Source organism: Typopeltis vanoorti, chromosome 21 (genome assembly GCF_054136105.1).
Source record: "Typopeltis vanoorti isolate ZY-2024b chromosome 21, IOZ_Tvanoo_1.0, whole genome shotgun sequence".
Taxonomy (NCBI): Eukaryota; Metazoa; Arthropoda; class Arachnida; order Uropygi; family Thelyphonidae; genus Typopeltis; species Typopeltis vanoorti.
Window position 1 is genome coordinate 49,064,291 of NC_143569.1, and position 6,448 is coordinate 49,070,738.

Below are 6,448 nucleotides of genomic sequence, written 5' to 3' on the forward strand. Positions count from 1 at the left end.
CACTGAATTTTTTTTTATTTAACCTGCTTGGCCATTAAAAGCACTTATTTTGAGAAACGTGGCCCAAAAATATTTTCGATTTCTTTTTTCTGTGATCAGTTATCTTTCTCTCAACTAAGATGCTTTCTTGTTTGTTTGTTTTTTTTAATCTAAGAAAGTAACGTTGATTGTTTCCACGGAATACTTGGGTTGAAAATACCTGGGTTCGCGTCCCGTCCACAATGCACAGAATCTTTATCATGGTTTCTCCATTAAAGGCGAGTTGTTTCATACAAAGATGGAGGAGGAGTTCTCCGGAAAACTCATGTTTTTTCATCCCTGAAAACAGACAAACCGGTTCTGAACGCAAATATAAAATATTCGCCCTTAAGAAAAGCAGAGTGATGGCAAAACGGATGTATTAATTAACCATAACCCATAATCAAGGGACTCAACCCGTCTCGGATAGAAGAATTGAATGGACGAATGAAAGAGATTTTTGACATTTGTTCGTAAATGTATGTTAGCTTACGAATAGAAAGAAATACTCGCAGCAAAGAGTTGAAATATTTCACTATTTTTATTTCCAAATATCAAATTTTATAACAGATAATTTCCTGTTAATATTTAGGTATGTTGTGTGTGTGGGTAAACTGCTGCATCTACAGAATTCCAAACATTCAAACCGTTAACAGCAGTAATAAAGCTCTTCCTAGTTGTCAATAATTTTAATTTAGCCATGCAGACATTGGTGTATTCCTGGACTTTGCTGCCGCTCAGGATCTCTTAGTTTTGCTTGTTGTTTTCGTGTTCGTAATCCATGTCCTATTGCTTACTGCACCATCCCTAGAAACATCGATTCTGCGTGTGCACGTGGCTGTGTTTCTGACGGTGGTCGTACTTCTGGCTGTAGTATTTCTAGCAGACTGGCTCTGTGTCCTTGTCGCAGTTACTGCCGTGTTTCCTCCCATTCCGCTCCATGATACCACTGGTCTTGCATCCATCCTACCAGTAGTTGTCTGATGACTGGTTGTTGCTCTTCCGCTTTGCGAAAATCCCTGTCTGGAAGTCACTGATATCTGAGTCTTTTGGGAACTCGGTCGGACATTAACATTCACTTTTATTACATTTCGGATGGTTGTTGATTTTTTGGGTGGCATTCTGGTTATCTATTAAAAGAAATAGTAAACATGGTAGTATTGAGAATTACTGAACAGTATCATGAAACTTTTATATCCTGAAAAACTTTCATCATCATGACACTAAATACGGTATAGACTTTATGATCTGTCTGGTCTCATTTTTAATCTAATAACCTCTTTTGAGGGTCAACTTGGTTTTCTCATCCAATTTCATTAATTGTTTAGGATAGCGATTGTTGGCCAGTGCAATCCTATTTTGTTTATATTTGTGGAATATTTTCGTTCCTTTTTTGGTGTAATGACGTGTATTTTGCAGTTCTTGTGAATATCATTTCACTCTTTTATCTTGTTTATTTATTGCTTAAATTTTACTGGAATATGATAAGATAGTATTGTATATTTTTAATCGAAAGCTTGTGTATCCCTGCTGAAGTGGCGTTTTAATCCATAGTGCTAGGCGGCACGAAGAAAGACGTACTCAGTTTGAATCTAATCGCAGACTAAAGAAATTTTTCTTATCATTTCTTATACCGATTTCCGAGTTAGTCGATCTTGGGCACAAGAAAATTGACCATGGAATCCATACTATTTCAGACAATAATATACTCCTTTAGAGTTAGGGACTACAAGATGGCGGCACATATTTGCTGTCTCTCTTCAACAGATGCCGTTTATAATGAATGATAGTCTTGGGCCAGTTATCTCTGATTGGCTACTTGTAGAGACTGAACTTCTCTCTCAGTTTTCAAAAGTTAAATAGGGCTAAAATGGCCTCGTCTACTCCCAATAGGAATAAAAGACTTTAGCGTATTTTTTTAAGCGCGAATTTTTATATATCATGAAACATGGCGAAACATTTATACCTAGGGAACACTCAAGAACCTCGCATTTTATTGATAATATGGCATTGGTCCAGTCGGAAGGATCCAGAAAAAAAAAAATCCTCACATACAGCATCCCGACAGCAGATGCATTGTATGCAAGGTTGGATTTATATAAATACCAGGGTAAATCTCAAATTCTTTGCCTATTATTTTTAATTTGGCATATTTTAGTGTGATGAATATTTCAGACTATGCATTAAAAGATGAAGGTTTTAAAGTGCTCTTTACGGGAAGGTGGCGACACTGTAGCTGTTAGGCTATTCCAGTTATGACGTCTCCTGTCTCTTTCCTCATCATAGAAATATCGAATACTTGAATTTTATTGTTCTAAGATGCCTTATTAAGTAAGGTGGTTCATTGACAGAATGCTCCTGTGGAAAGTGACGAACCCCAGAAATGCAGGTATTGAATAAGACGGCTGTGTTTGTGGCCAGGCATCTGACATGTAACAGGAGCACGTCAAATTGCAACAAATATAACTTTTTTTTTTTTTTTGAAACGGACAGGATTGCGATATTTTATATTATACTTAATAATGAATAATATTCTTGTTTCAATCCTTACCCAAGTATAACAAATATTTGATATTGACAAGTGCAGAAGATCAATTGTAGACAGTGATTCGAATCTTTAGTTTAGGAGCATAATCTCATATATCGATATTTATTTTCTTTCTTCTTTATTTGGAAGAGATAACAAATATTTCTTCAATATTTGTTATCTCTTCTGGGACAAGAGATAACAAATATGGATCTTTTCTCCTTTCCTAAGATTTGACAGCATTTTTTTTTCTCTTAATCTAAAATCTTCATTTAATTCAACAGTCTTGGAGTATACTCAGAATAATTGCACATTAACAGATAAAGTTTGCGTGCATGTTTGTACGTGTGATAAAAACGCCACCTGTCACTTTATTAAAATTAAAATTTGTGTGTTGCATTTGAGGCTGTGCCAATGTAAGCTCTTTTAGTCGTATTATGCTCAAAGAATGTTGAAATAAATAAAGATTTTAGAAATAAGAACTTAGGGAAGAATAGAGAGAGAGAGAGATGTTCTTTTTTGTAACCATACCCACTAAACAATGCAAAGCTGTAACCTACAGCATATTAATGCCTTGGATAGACTACCGGTGGAGTCCTATCCAAGCGTTATTCAAACCAGTGATTCAGTAATTCTGGAAACTGTTCTGGAAGAACCCATGATGGATTTTTTTCAAGTCACTTCGGATACGAATTATTAATCGTGGTCATCTCAACACTGGATGTTTAAATTCTTCTAGTGACATGGTGGAATTTGAAATGTTTGATTCTCTAGCCTAAATCTGAGCCTTGGCTAGTTGGATTGATGTTAGTATCTGTCTAGATAACAATCATGATGTTAGTGTCTGTCTATCTTGTTCTTGATTTTATAAATCTGTGGATTTATTAAGTGTTAGGAATTTCAAAGCGAGAAGTAATGTTTTGTATCAAAGAGGACACCGAGTTCTATGTAAGCTGAGGAAGCAATAGATGTATCATGTTTATGCCTGTATAAGCATATGAAAATCATTAATATTGATTTTAACTTAAGATTCGAAGATCATCATAAAAGTCAGCCATCAAAGGATAGTCAGTCAGATGACTGACTTTTTATCTTCCTTTTTTAGGTTAGACTGCATAAATGTTTGTTACATAAAACGTAATGTTAAAATGAATGTAATGCTAAAATAAAATGTAATTTTATTTAAATCATTTTATGTGCTTTAAATAAAATATATTTAAATAAATAAATATAAATGAAAAAGGCACATGTGCGTAGCAAGTTTCAGTCATACACTGCAGTACATATGTTTAAATATTTTGCGATGATTGGCTTAAAATCTGTATGATTAATAAGTGCCTTTCAAATTTTGTACATTTCTTCCAAAAATGCACTTTACCAATTTTAATTAGTGTTTGTTTTAAATAAGAACCGAAGTGGCTCACGCAGGCCAATTAAATGTTGTTGTTGTTGTTGTTGTCGTCGTTTTTGTGGGGAGGGAGGAACTTAATCAATGGCATTTAAAGGTCAAGATCCCACTAGAATTCTGTGCTTAAACTTATTCTGATACAAAGACAGACCAAGTTAAACGTTTAGTACGTGCATTAGCTATACCACCATTGCTAGGTAAGTGGAAATGAAATTTGGACACCCCCCCCAAAAAAAAAAAAAAACCTGTGCTAAGATTAAGAGCAGCTGAAATGAAATTAATGAGAAAAACCGCAAACGATACCTTAAAAGAAAATGACGAAATAATGAACGAATTAAAGCAAGAACCAATAATAAACAAAATAGAGAAAAATAGGAATATTTGAATGGAACACGTTAAGAAGAATGCAAATTTGTTCGCCAAGTGTATAGTACTCGTTCTTCTACCCACGTAGACCACGGGTTCAAGTCTCGCCGCAGGCATGAATGTTTTTATTGTATTCAGGTGCCATTGAATTTCATCACTCGGTGTAAAGATGTCTGCCTTTTTATTGGAGGCCTGAAGTAGTTTGAAACAGTTTCAACATTGGGTTACTAGAGCAGGATTTCTGTACTACTCGTATATAAAAAATAAATAAAAATACAAACAATAAAAAAATTAAAATATGACAAAACATTCCTTAATGTGCCCGCAGTACTCGTGTACTATGGATTTACACGAAATTGCCCAAACAAGTGCTTCAATGTAATAAGCCATTCGGAAAAAGAAGACCAGGTTGTAATTTAAGGAAACTTGCCAATGGCGTCTGAAGCTAGAAGAGGCCATAATAGACCTAAATCCTTGAGAAGTCTCATGTTAATAATAGTGGCAACCCTAATCGATCCTTTCCTAGAGATTTGCTGAAACGATCCCTTTAGGACAAAGTCGAACTGGTCTAGATTTGCAAATAAATAAATCAATAAAATGAAGCAAATTTGTGTATTATACAGGCTAGCATTTGTGGATAAAAAATACGAATGGACAAATCACCCATCCGACTGTTTTGATTCACTTAATTCGTACCCTACCATTTAGAATGTTTTCGTACTGCATTTTGCCCACGTCAAATGCGCCTTATGCCTTATCAGTATTATAATTGAGCATTTCTCTGTTGCATAGAAGGAAAAAATGGAGACTATTGAGTCACTAAATAACCTATAAATAAAAGAAATTCATAATGGTAGCGTGATTTTAGCCTGTTATATAATGAAACCTTATATAACAGTGATGCTTGACACACGTCGAGTTAATCCACGAATATAATGCTAATATGATATTAAAAGTCAGTAATTTATGAACTGATTTAGGTCCTTACCAAAAGTGGATGTCTCGTGTGATTGAAATAGCGTGTATTCAGTTTAAATGTTCCAGAATCGCTGTTCAGAGCGTACCAAGATTGATTTAACAACTAAAACGCATTTCCTCAATAGTCAATAGTTTGCGGTTAATGATAATTTGATACAAGGGGTTATGAAATCGTGCAGTATAATCAATAATCCAAAATCGGTTAAATAGCAAAATGTAAAATTGTATTGAATGTAAAATGCAATTTTATATTCAATACAATTAAGTGTTTTCTGCACCGTCTTCAAAACTGTGATTATTATTATTATATGATATTAAAAAGAACTAATGAGTTTGAAACTACATCGGAAACTCAACCATCTTCCATTCTTCTTTACTCACCTGACTACTCCAGTCAGTAGTTGTTGAAATATCGCACACTCAGTATTGTTACTATGGTGTTACTACATCTATTCACCAAGAAGAGAAGACAAGAAAGAGAGAAAGGACAAATCATTTTAATACCAAAGTGGCCTTTTGATAACATCTCCATAACAACCTTTCCGGATTTATCGATAAAAGCAAGCATATTTTGCCCACGTCAAATGCGCCGTATCAGTGAAAAATATGAGAAAAATATCCCTTGCATTGTTTTTATCTATGATTACCACTGAACATTGTTTATATATTGCACTCTAGAACTGACGTAAGAAGTCACGTGCAATAGTCTCATGACTTATTCATCATTCCTAACTCTAGCTATTATTTTTTTCATGTAATTTTAACACTAACTTTTAACGCTTCTTTGATCTTTTGCTTTGTTTGTTGATCATTACAACAATATTTAACATTTCCTTCTTTTCGTAAATATCACTTCTGTTGCACTATTTGATCAAAAATACCGGTTTTGCAATCTTCATAGACCAATATTAACAATAAAATGGGTCGTCCTGAAGAGCTCGGTGACTTTAGACATGATACTATTATAGGATGCCACCTTTACAACAACTCAGTTCGGAAAATTTATAGGAAAGTTATCCCTGTAGCTTTTCTATAATGACATTCTAGATAACTCTGTGCTCCCAACTTTACTGCAACGGTTCAGTGAAGGTTTGATGTGATGGACGTGGAAGAATTCAACTGGACGCCGAATTGCGAGCCGGGCCGAATCT

At 34.6% G+C, this 6,448-nt stretch overlaps 1 long non-coding RNA gene across 1 annotated transcript; it reads right to left on the bottom strand.

Moving 5' to 3' along the window:
• Positions 1 to 535: 535 nt before the first annotated feature.
• On the bottom strand, positions 536 to 5,902 carry LOC150094840 (uncharacterized). The gene is made up of 2 exons (XR_016550163.1): positions 5,679 to 5,902; positions 536 to 1,148 (listed from the first exon to the last, which is right to left on the bottom strand). It is a non-coding gene; the product is annotated as an uncharacterized LOC150094840 (long non-coding RNA).
• Between the last annotated feature and the right edge of the window lie 546 nt (positions 5,903 to 6,448).